We start from the raw sequence: 16,206 nt of genomic DNA, 5'->3' as shown, positions 1-16,206 counted from the left end.
TGGATATGGCTAAAACAAAGTGCCAAAGTTCTTATACGCCGTATGCGTTTCGGGCTCCATGCCCTTGTTCACCGGCAGTGTAAACACAAAAAGAAAGCTTGAACTGCAGTCATCCTTTATTTTAATTTTGCCCCGTCCAACTGGCCTCAAAGCATTCTGTGACATGGAGTTCTGCTATGTCTTACCCCAGTGAGTTTCATGGTATTCTTCACTTCGTGTCATTAAAGTCCCAAGTGGGTTTGGCAACGATGATTAAACAGTCCCACTGCCAATACCTGCGCCAGCAAAAGGAAACCAACGAGTCACCAAGTTCCACGGATTCGTGGTCTCTCGATCCGCCATTCCGCGGCAGGCCTTTCCCTCGACCGGACCAGCCGATTAAATATTCCTACAAGAGGTTTGCACCATTTGGAAAAGTTCTCACACGTTGGTGCAGCATCCTGAATTGCGGGTGAAGTGGATACGGCAAAACCAAGGGGTCCATTAGGAAGTCGGGCGGTGGCACTACCGCAGTGCCGGCGGTGCGGAAAAATGAATTTTTCCGCCCACGAGCAGCGGTCCTCATGCCCGCCTTATTAGTATGGTAAAACATAGCCCATTTCCCAACCGCCACGGTGCGACGCGCACCGCCATCAAAGTGCGCCCGCCAACACGTCGGTGGGAGCCAATAGAGACTCTCCGCCGTGCAGAATGACGTCCGCCCCGCTCCACAAATTAGGATGACCCAAACAAGCAGACGCACCACAGCGGGGAAACCGCCCAAGCAGAGACGGTCCACATCACCCGGTCACGACCGCCATGGACCCAGCTCTACACATCTTTCCGGTGCTGTACCTGCTACATCACCAGGAACTTATGGATCACTGCGGACGCTGCCGCAGGTACGCAATAACACAACACACAACACATGGGCTGACACAGGGTTCAAATCCACATCAGACACCCTGGTGGGGACAGGGACACATCCACAAGGGCACCCACACATCACCCACTTGCCACCAAGTCACCCCTCTGCATCCTGGACACACAGCCACCGCCACAATGCAGCAATGTCCTGGTCACATCACCGCAGCAGTGAACACAAGGAAATACATGTGCACAATGCAGAAGGCAGGGCCAGTGTCAGGCATGGGCAGGGCACAAAGACCACAGGGCCACACCCCCACCCACCACACATGAGCACACCCCATGAAGGCACATGCCATGTGCCCCTCCTGTGCACCCCATGCACAACAACAAGCCAGGTCAATACACACCCTGCACCACACAACAAACAATCATGTAGACAGACACTGCAGGAGTGGCTGCACAGGAACACACAACACACAGCACAGTAGCACAGGGCCAGGGAAACACACACACCACCCCAACACCACACTCAGGGATACATAAATGAGGACAAGCACCAAATGAACACATACAAGGAACAAATATCCAAATGGCCACATAGCCTGCTTAGTCACACATACATACCACAGACACATACACACCCCACATGCCAACAGCAATGGAGCACAACAAACCAAAGTGGGATGCACACAAATGGAAGGCCAAGGAGACACACAACAAGCATGTGTACATCACATGCAAGACAAGGAACAGAGAACAACACCCTCACACCATCAAAGCACACATGGCTGGAACAGGCAGTGAGGACACACCACAGACATCACAGTGCAGCAACACAGGGAGACAGCAAGGCAAACCATAGAGAGGCACAAGGATGAAAGGAAGGCCCTGAAGTCAAACTGTGAACAGCCACACATCTATACAACTACTTCACAGGAGTACACCAGCAGCACCACACACAAGGACCATTGACACACGCCATAACTGACAAACACCAGTAGGAATCCACACACATACCCCCCTCACACCAGCAGCACACAACACCAGTGCCAAACACACTGAAGGCTGGCAATACTTGCCAGTCAACACACACACACACAAACAATAACACACCCTGGGGGTAGCCGCAAACATCACATACACAGGGATGCCACAACAAATGTCTGCACAAAAACAACACACAAACACATGACCCAACAGAAATACACACAGAACACCAACAAGAACAGACATGCCCTGTGCAGCTAAACTGGGGAAAGGCAATGGGAGCACAGACACAACAGAAGGGCATAACATCATCACACACAAGAAATGCACCATCACAGAAAAACACAGCCACAGACATGTGTGTCCCTTCTCTCATGGAGTATTGCAAAGGATTGTGGTCAGGGAAGGGGCTGGTTTTATACTCAGCTATGTGGGTGTGTTCAATTGGGGTATTGATGTCAGGTGTGTTGTCCTGGGATTTGTATGTTTCTTTTTACCATGTGGTTATGTCATTGGGGTGTGTTTTGTGTATTTGGCTAGTTTGCTGTGTGCACTTTTTGGACTTCTTGTGGGTTTTTTGCTTCGTCCGCCATATTTTTTACGGATCGTCCGCAGCGGTGGCTGTGCTTCATCTCTTCCGCTGGCTCTCCCATTCATCTCATTGTGCGACCGCGGCAGTCGGAGACAGTGGTACGTACCACGGGACCGTCGGGGATATCCTAATTTCCCTTGAGGTGTCTCCGCTATACTTACGGCAGGTTGGTGTTTTTCCGCTGCGACTCCGACCACCGCGGATGGATTTTGCCCATCTCCGCCCACGGGCGTTTTTTCTTGGCCCTGTTCCACCGCGGTCAGTGTTTTTTGGTGGATGATCCTAATTTGGCTGCAGGATTTTCCACGGTGCCGGCAGGCGGTTGTTTTCCGCTTCCATGGCGGTCGGGGTAGTTTTCCAGCCGCCATCCTAATAGACCCCCAAGTGCCAAAGTTCTTATACGGCGTACGCGTTTTGGACTTCATGCCCTTGTTCACCGGCAGTGTAAACACAAAGGTGCTGATTCCGATCCGGGTCGAAAGCACTCCGACCGAGCCGGATCCGGAGGGTTTTCCGACCGAGCCGGAGTCCTGCAGTTCGACCGAGCGAGTACGATGCGGCCGTATGCTGCCAGACTCGGTTCGGTCGGACTCTCATAGAAGTCAATGGGAGCCGGTCGTACGACGCGTAGATGGGCTCCCATTGACTGAATGGGTACGTCTCGCATAAGGGTGCCCCCTACAGTGGGTACGCATCGGTGCCATCTGCTCCGTACATGCCTGTGTTGGGGGGACCCTTGGGTTTCCCCCTGTGTCCGAGTTGTAGGGCTGCGGGTAACAGGGGGTCCGATGCGGACCCCCAAAGGCAACCACTCGGACGTTTTGCAAGCCGGACACTCCTGCTCGCACCGGCTGTCCGACGCGTGCATCGTACTGGGTCGGTCGTGAATCTATCCATTGCGCGCCATGGTTAGCTTACGACCGAGACGTACGGAGCGGTTCGGACCTGGAAACGACTTGGTTGGTGAATTTCACTTAGGTCGCATCGTACTTGCTCGCTCGTACTGTGGTACGAGTCGGGTGGAAAACATGCATACGGGTCGCAGTTTTTCCGGCCGGATCGTGTTCGGTGCCCTTCCAACGCGGATCGGAATCAGCCCCAAAGAAGAAAGCGTGAACTGCAGTCTTCCTTTATTTGAATTTTGCCCCGCCCAACTAGCCTCAAAGCATTCTGTGACTTGGAGTTCTGCTATTTCTTACCCCAGTGGGTTTCACAGTATTCTTCACTTTGGGGCCGATTCCGGTCGGAAAGGAATCCGACACGGATTTCCAGATTGCGGACGACAGGCTCGGAGAGCCCGTCCGCCGTCCGGAAATTTCCCAGTACTCCCCCGGCCGCCTCTTTGCGACCGAGGGAGTACGATGGCAATTTTTCACTGCCTTTTCGTGCTGGTTTTTCTGGCACAAAAAGGCAGTCAGAAACTGTCTTTGGGGGGCCCCAGTAGGGCCCCATGGGTGCAAGGCTGCTGTATGGTGGCCTGGGGGCACCTACGGTGCCCCTCTGTGGATCCCTGCACCAGGTGGCAGGCACCTTGGGGTGCCACCCATAGGGTGCAGGGATGAACTGCACCCCTGCTTTCCGCGATGCAGGCATGCATTCCGCTCAGAATGCATGCTTGCATTGTGTTGGATACGAGTGCGACCGAACCCTGTTCGGTCGCAGCGTACTAGCAGGTTGGTCGGTTACGGCTCCTGCCCGATGTCTGTCCGACATTGGAATCGGCCCCACAGTGTCATTAAAATCCCAAGTGGGTTTGGCAACGATGATTAAACAGTCCCACTGCCAATACCTGAGCCAGCAAAAGGAAACCAACGAGTCGCCAAGTTCCACGGATTCATGGTCTCTCGATCCGCCGTTCCGCGTTGGGCCTTTCCCTCGACCCAGCCAGACGATTAAATATCCCAACAAGAGGTTTGCACCATTTTGAAAAGGCCTAATATGTTGGTACACCATCCTGAATTGCGGGTGCAGTGGATACGGCTAAAACAAAGTGGCAAAGTTCTTACACGCTGTGCGCATTTCGAGCTCCATGCCCTCGTTGGTTTCCTTTAGCTGGCTCAGGTATTGGCAGTGTGACTGTTTAATCATCGTTGCCAAACCCACTTGGGATTTTAATGACAGTTGGAAATGTCGACTTACACTAATATTGAGTTTCAAATATTGTGACACATAAATATTGACAGCAAGAATATTGTGGTAAAAAATATTGACTTTAAGGTAAGACATATCAATTTTCAAAATATAGAAGTCAATAATATCGTTTGCAAAAATATATTTGTTTAAAATGTCGATTGTTTAATTGGAGTTATGCATTTTAGAATATGTTTTATATGTCTGTGATGTATTTTTTTGTATAAGTATTGTTTATGGTTTTTAATATATGTGTTATATTTTTAGTAGGTATTAATTTTATTTTAATTAAATTTTGCGTTTTTAGTTCCGTAGCAGGTTGTGGGTTTCTAAGGAAATAGGGTGGGAAGTAATTTGATTATAATAAATGAATGAATATTTCTATTCATTAATATTTATTTAATTGAGATTTTATTATGTTAATTTTGTTTGTAACTTTTTTGGGTACATTTTAGGTGCAGATTCTGGGGTTTATAGGGTTAAAGGGTGGGAAGCAATGTATTTTGTATTAATCAATAATTAGTTGTTGATTAATAATAATTGATTAATTGACAATTAAATATGAAAATGGTGGAATTAAATTTAGTTGTGGGTGGTGGGGTTTTAAGGGGTACAGGGTTGGAAGTAATTTATTTTTAATTAATTAATAATTAGTTGATAATTAATATTAATGAATCAATTGATAATTAATTTGGGTAATTGTTTATTTTTTTATTTTTTGTGTTTGTGTATAGGGTTTATAGGAGTGAAGGATGGGGAGTAAATTAATTTTACTTACTTTATAATTAGTTGTTAAATACTATTATGTATTTAATTTGTTTTTTTTAAAAGTGCGTGAATACTTTTTTTACAGTTTCATTTTAGGTGTGGGTTGTAGGGATTACAGGTGTAAAGGGTGGGAAGGTAATTACATTTTATGTGTTTTCATTTTTTTTAAATTACTAATATTTGTTTAATTGATATTCATGCAAATACTTTTTTTTATTTTCAATGAGGGTTGTGAGTTGTGTGGTGTTATAGACTAGGAAGTAAATAGACTAAATGTATGTAATAATTAATTTTTTGTGTGAGAAATAATTTCTAAATAAAACAAATATTTGTTTCAAAATTATATTTTTATTTTATTTTATATATTTGTAAGTATTTGTGATATGTATTTAACATTATAATATGTTTTATCTTTCTATTTTTAATATTAAATATATTTTTATTCTGTTGATTATATTTTGTTTGTTTTTAATTTTGATCTGACTTGAATGAGAATTGTAAATTTTATCCCTCCACAATTGAACACTTTCCCTATTTATGCACTGACTGGAGTGGGAATAGGATATTGTATCCCTCCACTATCCAACCCTTTTCCCTATGTTGCACTCACTGGAGTGGGAAAAGTACATTTTATCCCTCTACTATCCAACACTTTCCCTACTGTTGCACTCAATGGAGCGGGAATAGTAATTTTTACCCCTCGGCTAAACAATACTTCCCCTACTGTTGCACTCATTGGAGTGGGAATAGTAATTTTTACCCCTCCCCCATCCAACACTTTCCCTACTGTTGCACTTACTGGAGTGGGAATAGTAATTTTTACCCCTCCCCTATCCAACACTTTCCCTACTGTTGCACTCACTGGAGTGGGAATAGTAATTTTTGCCCCTCCGCTATCCAATACTTTCCCTACTGTTGCACTCATTGGAGTGTGAATAGTAATTGTTACCCCTGCGCTATCCAATACGTCCCCTACTGTTGCACTAATTGGAGTGGGAATAGTAATTTTACCCCTCCGCTATCCAACACTTTCCCTACTGTTGCACTTATTAGAGTGGGAAATTTGGGTTTAAAGATTTTTAAATAGTTTAATGTTTTAATTTATTATAGATTTTGGTTTTTAAATAGAGTTTATGTTATTGGTATATGTATATTTATATATATTTATTTGTTAAACTTGTGTATAATATTAAAATAATAAAATACATTAAAATGATTAGTTTAATATTTGTTTTAAAGTTAATATATATATATATATATATATATATATATATATGTATATATATCAATTATTATGAATGTGTATTTAACTTTTTTAAATTACATTTATTTGTCATATTTGGTAAAATGTATATTCAATCTAATTTATTTTTTAAATTAATTTTATTCTTTAATATATTATATATTTATTAATGTATTTTATATATATATATATATATATAAACAATATTTTGTACAACTATATTTATGACATCAATATTTTTTTTCTCAACATTTTTGTACTTACCATTATAAGTTTAGGATGTAGATATTTTTTACATCGATATTTTGCTCACAATATTTTTGTATGGGGATATTTTGAGTGTCGATATTTTGTCAGGGTATCATTTCTGAGACATTTTCAGAGCCAATGTGGCATTTTTTTGCTTGTGGTTCTGGAGGCAGTTAAAGTCTGTTTGTACAGGGAAACAGCCATTACAACCCGGCTGCTACCACGCATAGCCTTTACAACCCGGTTACTACAATGGGGCCGATTCCGATCTGGGTCGGAAGGGCACCGAACGCGATCCGGCCGGAAAAACTATGAGCCGTATGCGTGTTTTCCGCCCGACTCGTACAGCTGTACGAGCGAGCAAGTACGATGCGAGCTACATGAAATTCACCGACCGAGTCGTTTCCAGGTCCGAACCGCTCTGTATGTCTCAGTCGTAAGCTAACTGTGGCGTGCAATGGATGCGATTCACGACTGAGCCAGTATGATGCACCCGTTGGACAGCGTATGCGAGCCGGAGTGTCCGGCTCGCAAATCGTCCGGGGGGTTGCCTTTGGGGGTCCGCGTCGGACCCCCTGTCACCCTCAGCCCTATGACTCAGACACAGGTGGAGACCCAAGGGTCCCCCCAACACAGGCATGTACGGTGCACATGGCACCGATGCTTACCCACTGTAGGGGAAGCCCTTGAGCGAGATGTACCCATTCAGTCAATGGGAGCCCATGTACGCATCGTACGACCGGCTCCCATTGACTTCTATGAGAGTCCGACCGAACCGAGTCCGGCAGCATACGGCCGCATCGTACTCGCTCGGTCGGACTGCAGGACTCCGGCTTGGTCGGAAAACACTACAGATCCGGCTCAGTCGGAGTGCTTTCCGACCCGGATCGGAATCCACCCCAATGTGTTTACCGTTGCCAAGCATAGTCTTTACCACACATTATTTTAAAATGCATTTGCCTGTACCATCCATGTCCTTAACAGTAAGGGCATCAGCATGGTACTAGTGGTAAGGGCACATATTTGGTAACAGTGGCAAAGACACATGAGTGGCAATCAGTGTTGTTAGAGGAGACAAAGAGACCCTTCTGCTTCCTCTTTAGGGATAAAAACACGACCTGAACACTAAGCCTTGGGAATAGCTGCCTCGACATGAGGTAAGGGGAATTTTCAAGGAAGGCATGGGGCAAAGGGGTTTTTAGGGCCGGGTCTAAGATTTGGGCTGAGGTGGGTATGTTTTTAAGGGATGAGGGCCGGGGTGGGAGTTGCAACACAGGCCTCTTTTAGGGCTTTAGGTTGGGACAAGCTTTTTATTATAAGAGCAGGGAGCCGAGGGCAGGGTTGCGCTAGTGTCCAGTTAGAGGGCTCAGGGCTGGGGCCTGTTTTTCTTAAAGAGCTGGGGAACAGAGGGGGGTTGCTTCAGGGGTCCGGTTTTAGGACTCAGAGTTAGGGCTGTGGGCCAGGAGGAGTGGTGGTGTCAGGGTGGGGTGGGGTGGGGCGGGGTGGCGCCGTAGTTCAGTTTTGGGGCTTAGGGCTAGGGCCACATTTTTTTAAAAGAGCTGGCGTCTAGGGGGTTGCGCTGGGGGGGGAGGTTTTAGGGCTCAGGGCTAGGAACGGGGAAAACCTGTATCATGAATATGCCTTTAACATTCATGCTTTTACAACAAAAGGTTTTGGAAAGGCATGCTTGGTAAAGGCATAATCGTTGTACAAATATGAGTGGTAAAGATTATGCATCGTAATGGAATTTGCTTTGAAACTGCTGGGTTGTAACGGCATGAGTTACAAAGGAATTCATTGTTCTGTCATACATCCGTTTGTACATTATGGCCCAGTGAGTTTACTGTTTCTGTTTCGATATAAGACCTGCAGATTTGTCATAATATTGTCCGGAACGATAATGAAAGGCAGATGTGGTTTGGGAGTAGGTTTGGCATAGGAAGTACTGCCACAGTACTGTCTTTCACATCATCTGAATAAGCAACTGCAGGTGGGCAATGAGACTCACATCTGGAAGTTCCTCTGACACCTCAAGAGGTTTTTCTGACACCAAACATACCTATAGGTGCAAATGCTAATATTTTTTGCATTATTGTTAGTCTCTGCACATTGTGAGTTGATAGAGTAGTCCTTCTATCACTGATGAAAGTCCTGCTTGCTTTATTATTTATTTGGACATGGCAAACCTTTTGTTAACATTGTGCTTGTGCCTTGCTGTGCACAGTGATGTTATCAGTGATGTAATTTCAGATGTCATCATGAGTGATGCAATATCTGAGTTCATAAGCAGTGCACAGCAAGGGGGTGAGTTATTTTTCCAGTGAATGTCTAGGGTTTTTTAACCTAAAGTAAGATGTTATCTTAAGAAATAAATATGCCAAGGTGCTCACAGTCTTTGGTTTTGCAAGGCGCGGGGTTGCCTACAGGGTCGTGCAAAGGCCCTGTGCCCAATTCCACCTCAGTCAGCCAACCCCCTGCCATGCACAATCTTCAGCCAGGCCCTATGCCCAACCCCCCTCCTCAGGCAGAAAACCTCACCTCTACGTACAGCCTTCAGTGAGGCCCTGTGCTATATCTTGAAGGCCACCAAACCCTTGACACCTGGCCTGCTCCAAAGAACACCCAATTCACATAATAATTCACAATAATAATGTGATTTGTTGAGCACATATCTACGCCTTGTGGAGTGTCCCACCTCTAGGGTACTGACACAGTGGATGAAAGGTTTCCCAGTCTTATGGGAAGGCTCACACTAAGCCAAAAAGCCAGGTCTTTTTCCTGAATAGGAGGCTTGCCAAATTTTCTCAGGCAAGGTATTCCAGTCTTTAGGAGCTAGGAGACCAAAAGAGCTGCCTCCTGCTCTGGCCCTTTAAAATTTCAAGATGATGGCCTGTTTAGCTTCAGCTGATCAAAGGTTTCTGGTAGGTGCATAGGGGTTCACCATCAGCTGAAGGTAGGGAGGGCTTGGGAGGAAAGAACCTTAAATCAATAAGAGATTGCTTTAAAAAGGACTCTATGCCTTATCAAAAGCCAGTGTAGTTTTTGCAACGCACATCTAGTAGATGCCCACCAAGGGAGCATCAACAATGCCAGAGTCACCCCATTCTTGATCCATTGTAGGCTGTTCAGACAGGCCTGTAACACACCCAGATATAGAACATTATAAGGTACAGCCTGGATATCACCAGTGCCTGGATCACAGTTTTTCCTGTGGCTTCTGGTAGGAAATGGAGGACTTTTCTTAGAAATCTCAGTATTCTGAAGTATTCCCCTGGGAGGGTGGTTATCTGAGTATCAAAGGGTAGATTAGCATCAAACCAGATGCCTAGGTTTTTAACTTGGCCTTAGATACGGATAGAGTACCTAGGTCACTGGGCCACCGATCATTAGACCAGGTGTTGATGTGATTGCCTAGGACCACTATCTCAGTCTTCCTTGCAATAAGTTTCAGACAATTTGATTCCATACATATCACTATTTCTGCTATACACTGAGAGAGGAGGCACGATGTAGCTCTTCTGCACCAGGTTGATAATAATATGTGTGTCATCGGCTGGATAATAGAAAACCCATGTCGCTGACTGGCAGACATATACATTTAAAAGAGTCGGGTTGAGTGAGGAGCCCTGTGAAACTCCCTGCTGCATAGGGTGCACCGTGGACTTGAAAAGTTTCTGAGAGACCTGGAAGGTGTGTCCCGACAGGAAAGAGGACAGCCAACGCAGTGCATTGCCACCAATTCCACAGTTCAAAAGCCTCTTCAGCAGAATATTGTGTGACACTGTGTGAAAGGCAGCACTCAGATCCAGCATCCAGATGGCCACTGTGTGCCCTCATCCATAATCCGACGAGCTGTTTCAGAGGCCACCAGCTGGGTGTATTCAGTGCTACATAAGGGCTGGAAACCAGATTAGGTCCCGTGCAATAGATTATTATCCGCCAGACAGCTTGACAACTGCCTATTCACATGCTTCTCAGTGATTTTTTAAAGTAGGGGTAGCAGTGATATGGGCCAGTAGTTTTCCTGTTTGGAGGGGTCGAGTAATGTTTTTTTGAGAAGAGGTACCACCAAGGCATGCTTCCATTGCTGGGGAACACCCCTGGATGCCAGAGACAGATTGTTGGACTTGGTCCTTTTTGCAGGGTCATCCCTGAACTTTTTGCCTTCCTCCTTTTTTTTTCTGACCTGTTGTTGGCTGTTTTATGACTCTGGGCACTTTACCACTGCTGATCAGTGCTAAAGTGCATACACTCTCCCCATTGTAAATTATTGTACGAATTAGCGATTCCATGATTGGTTGGTTTGGTTTACCTGTCAGACCCTAGGACAGTGCACCAGGAGTGCCCAGGGCTTGTAAATCCAAATACTGCTGGTGGGCTTGCAGCACTGGTTGTGCCACCCACAGAAGCAGCATGTAAACATGTGTCTAAGGTCTTCCATTGCAGAGCCTGTGTGCAGTATGGTACTGTCATGCTGACTGGGCAAGTGCACCCACTTGCCAGTCCCTAAACCTTCCCCGTTCTTCGTATCAGACACCCCTATGGTAGGCCCAAGGGCAGGGTGCATTGTAAGGATAAGGTAGGACATGCCCTGGTGCGTGTGGCATGTTCTAATAGTGAATTACAGCCATTTTCGTTTTTCACTATTGCAAGGCTACCTGTTCTCCATAGGCCAGAATGGGCAGTTTGGTTATTACATCTTATAATCTTAACTGACTCAGAGAACATGGTAGAAATTCGAATTTAGTATGCCTGAACTCAGGATGATAAAATACATCTTTTAGTGAAGTTGGTTTTAATATTCTGTGTTTGAAAATGCCACTTTTAGAAAGTAGGCCTTTTCTTGTCTAACCATTCAAACCTGGCTCTGCTAGGCTGTGTATTCCTTTGTCTGCAATTTGAGTGATAGGGCTGGGGAATTCCAGGAGACAGGGTGATGTGCCCCAGGGGTGAATAGAGAGATCTGCATCCAGATGGGTGGTAGGAGTTGCACCTGGGACCTGAATAGGGCTGTGCCTGCCTTCCACAATGCTTGCTCCACCTCCTGTGGGGCATCTAATGTTTCTGCCCTGCACTGTGAAAGGAAAGGAGAAGTCTGGTAAACAAAGTGCTCAGGAACTGGTTTGGACTGGGCAAAGGCCCCTCTGCCTTCAGAGGACAAAGGATTTCTGGGTATAAATATTGGGACCCTGATCCCAAGAATTTAGATCACTTTGAGAAAACAAGAAGAACCTCTGCTGGGGGAGGAACCAGAAGAAGCTGAGAAGGAAACTATCCCTGCACCTGGGGGATTGGCCTGCAGTGGTTGCCTTACTACCACAGAGAGGAGAAAGGAACTTTTTGTGTACTTTTGCTCAACTTGTGAAGGATCTCCAAGGGCTTGGAATAGAGCTTGCCTCCTGCTGAAGTTTCAGGAACAACAGACTTCACCCCCAGCTCCCCAGAGGTCTTTGGAAGTGCCTGCTGCTGTTGTTGGGCCTTCTGAGGGACTGCGTGTCGCAAGGAGCTGGAAGCTCGACTCAAGAAGGAGAAGCGTGCCGCCGTCGGAGCTGTTGCCATCGCATCGCGTAAAGTGTGTCGCCGCTGCAGCATCGCATCGAGCGGAAGTGTCTCGCATCATCCAGGAAGTGTCTCGCAACGCCGAAGAAGCGTGTCGCCATCGCAGCCATCGTAGCTGATGCATTGCACCACATCAAGAGAAGAGTCTCGCATCGAGGAAGAAGCGTGTCACCATCACAGCCATCGTAGTTGTCGCATTGCACCGCATCAAGAAAAGCGCCTCGCATCCACGGAGAAGCGTGCCGCCGTCAGAGCTGTTGTCGTCGCATCGCGTTAAGGGGTGTCGCCGCTGCAACATCGTATCGAGCGGAAGCGTCTCGCAAGCGTCGGAGAAGAGTGTCGCTGCCAAGGCCGCTGTCGTTGCATCGCGTAAAGTGTGTCGCCGCTGCAGCTGAAGCATCGAGTCGAGTCTTCTCGCAACATCGAAGAAGCGTAACGCATCTGGAAGATCTTCACGTCTTTATTTCTTTGCACCAAAAACTTCATCGCATCAACATCGTTGCAACACTTTCGTTGCCCTGCGTGTCGCATCTAAAAGGTACATTGACTTAAAGTGTCGCATTTAAGAACTAAAGAGAACTAAGCAAAATTCTACCATCTACAGTAACAGTATTGTGTGTTTTTGTCGTTTAATGGTCTTCTGATAAATCTATATAAAGAATACTTATTTTTGATAAAAAACCTGTGTGGTGTCCATCTGTAGTGTTGTCATTTGATTACTGTATGTGTTCACAAATGCTTTGCACACTGCATCTGAGATAAGTCTGTCTGCTCGTGCCAAGCTACGAAGGGGGTGAGGAGGGGTTATTTTAGGAGTGTACCCCCCTACCCTGACTAGAGGAGAGGTTCCCTATTTGTCACAAGTGCATACCTGTGCCAACTAGAGACCCCCAAGTCTAACACAGATTATTAAGTTCACATAGTACGGATGGATGGTTCCACAACCCAGCTCCAGGATGGCGGCGGAAATTAGGTCAGCTGGGGACCCTGATATAACAGTGGAGCAGAGAGACATGAGTTCCTCAATTTGGATAGGGCAGAAGTGATGATGCTTAACCTTTGCCTATCAGGTCAAACCATGTCTCCAGTTGTGGGTGGTTTCTGGAGTCTGATAAGGAGGCAACTATGTTTCCACTTTTTCAGAGAAAAAGTAGGCAAGGGCGTCACAACCGATGGACATGAGGAGGATGCCACAGCTGTTAATGATGTAAGGGATTTAATCATCTGGAAGATTTCACTAGAAGAGTGCTTGGAGGCAGATATTTTCTTGGAATATTACTCTCGATGTGACTGGTTAATGTGCAGATGATAGATTTTCACAGCTATCTTATAGCTGTCTCTGCTACATTGTTCATAGGTTACACCAGAGATGTTCAAGCTTCTTACATTTCTTTTTAGAAGCCAGGAGGTCAGCTAAAAACCATGTAACTGACAGTCTAATTCTGTGGACAACTGGTTTTGTGATGCGAGCAATCTGGTCTAATGCACCCCAGAGTCAGTAATCAAGTTGACTGCTGAGTTTGTCGACACAGCTATCGAAAGTCAGATAGTTGTTACCGAGTGCCTGACTAAGCATTTCAGGAGTCACTTTCGATCATTTTTACGCCCATATGGAGGCAGGGTTGGGGGAGGGGTGTTGACAGAATTCCTTGATGTCTTAGCTAGAGATATACTAATTGGAATCGACAGATGATCTGATCCAACCACTGGGATGGGGGAAGAGTTTTGATACAGGTAATGTTGGTAAACACTGGGTCAAGCGTGTGCTGTAACACTTTGGTTGCTCATGACGGAATGGTTCCGTCATGAGCACCAGTGCTCCTGTGCTCATGACGGAACCATTCTGTCATGAGCACAGCTTAAAAAAAAACCTCTGCTGCAGACAGCAGAGGGATTTTGCTTTTTTTTTGCCTTGGGAGGTGGGGAAGAGCTTCCCCATCCTCCCCAGGCCTATTTTTTGATTTCCTTGTTATGGAGCAAGGTTTCATATTCTAGAAACTTGCTTGTATGCAATCCTCTCAAATAACATGTAACAACGTAACCAACAAGTCTTGTAAATACTAATATTGCATTACATTCATTATATTGTATCCAGGGGATGCTTGCCTATGTGTATTACTAACAAAAAACCCGAATGTCTAAAAATGGCCGCCAAAAATGCGGGAAAGTCTCTACGCATGCATCTACTGCATCTATGTAGTTTGAAGTCTTCTTTCGCTTGGTGGGAAAACTTTGCAGCTGCGCAATAGCTTTTAAAATAGCCACTTGAAACTCACATGGTAAAAGCACATGCTATCGCATGAACTAAACTAATAAGTTCTACTAAGCACTAATTTGAAAAGATTAAAATAAGTAAATGGGGATAGAGTGGAGATAAGTGGTATACAGTGAAAATATTTATTGTCGTATTCTAACGTGTCTTTTTCTGATTTTATTATTAGTTCATATTTGGGCCTCGGAGGGAGACTGAAACGCCTACCCCACCTGATCCACGCACAGGCGCATAGAGACTTGCCGGAAACTATGATGGCACACTTGAATCATAGCCAAGGCCACATTGGGTGAAGACGCCTGGGAAAGTAAACTAATGAACCAGATGAGAGCAACAATTTTGAATAAAATATATAACTTGTATTGATCATAATGTGAAATACGGGTGGGATTAAAGCTATGGGAAAGTAAATTAAGGGACGGAAACATAGAACAATAGTCCAAAGAGAAAAATATTACTTTTAATATGGTGTGATGAACACACCTCCTCGCCCTGGCCAATCAGAATAGGGGAAAATACGAATATTGAAACTTTTGGGGGTGGTACACGAATACAGAATAGTATAATTGAAGTTAGCTAGAGACTTTGTCAGACTTGTCAGATCCGTCATTCTGACTTGTAACCGACCCAACACATATGCTGCTACAGATTCTGTCCAAGACCTGTCTCAGACCCTGCTCCTGCCAGAAACTCTGCTCGAGAAAAGATATACTGATCAATAATCCAAACATCTAGAAGGGGATTTCGGAAGAGGGACATTCGAGGAGAGTTGGGCCAGAGAGGGGTACGACGCTGGCATTGCACTTTAGAAGAAGTCACCTTCCCAGATCTGAATCTGCCCGATCCTCTGTCTACATCCTGTCCTGGGAGATTCTATCTGGCCCATCTTCAGGGAGTTGGGTTCATCTATCACCTTAGGTAAATATAATTCTGTGAAACCTTTCTTTGTACCTTCTCTCTCTCTCTCTCCCTCTTGCAGGTACCGTCTTCATTGATCATTATTATGACTTTGCTATATTTGACTTTTATCTTGCCTCTTGAAAGAATGTGTCTAAACTGTAATTGATTCTGACTCACAAAATTATTAATTTAGATAAAGTTTTTAAAACTTTTTTGAGTTTGTGGTTATTTCTAGCTTAAGTTAAATGGCATTTTCTACCTTAAACTATCTCAGCAACCTGATTTATCGAGTAAGGAATTCTAAAGGAGATTAAATTGGTAAGACTTGGTAAAAGTGAAATCAAATTACAGGTAAAACTCAAAATTGATGTCAGGAGGGTTTACTAGCTTATTTGTGTGAATGTTATGGGCCCAGGTAAGTAATAGGTATGTGTGTGTGTAACCTGAGCTGGTAACCCGCGCTCTATCAGTTTTTCTTTGGTAGCAGAGGCATGGTTAGGTTCTAGTTAGTTAGGTAGAGAATATTGTGGATAGAATTATTTGATTCATGCACTAACAACTGCTATTCGTTAAATGTTTATGTATTATTTTATGTTGTCTGGAATTTCCCAGGAATACTGAATAGTGGGTGGCGAATGGAAGCCATACTGTAGTGAG

The sequence above is a fragment of the Triturus cristatus genome, chromosome 2_2 (genome assembly GCF_964204655.1).
Source record: "Triturus cristatus chromosome 2_2, aTriCri1.1, whole genome shotgun sequence".
NCBI classification, from domain to species: Eukaryota; Metazoa; Chordata; class Amphibia; order Caudata; family Salamandridae; genus Triturus; species Triturus cristatus.
The sequence above is the reverse complement of the archived record's forward strand: the minus strand, read 5'-3'. Positions refer to the sequence as shown.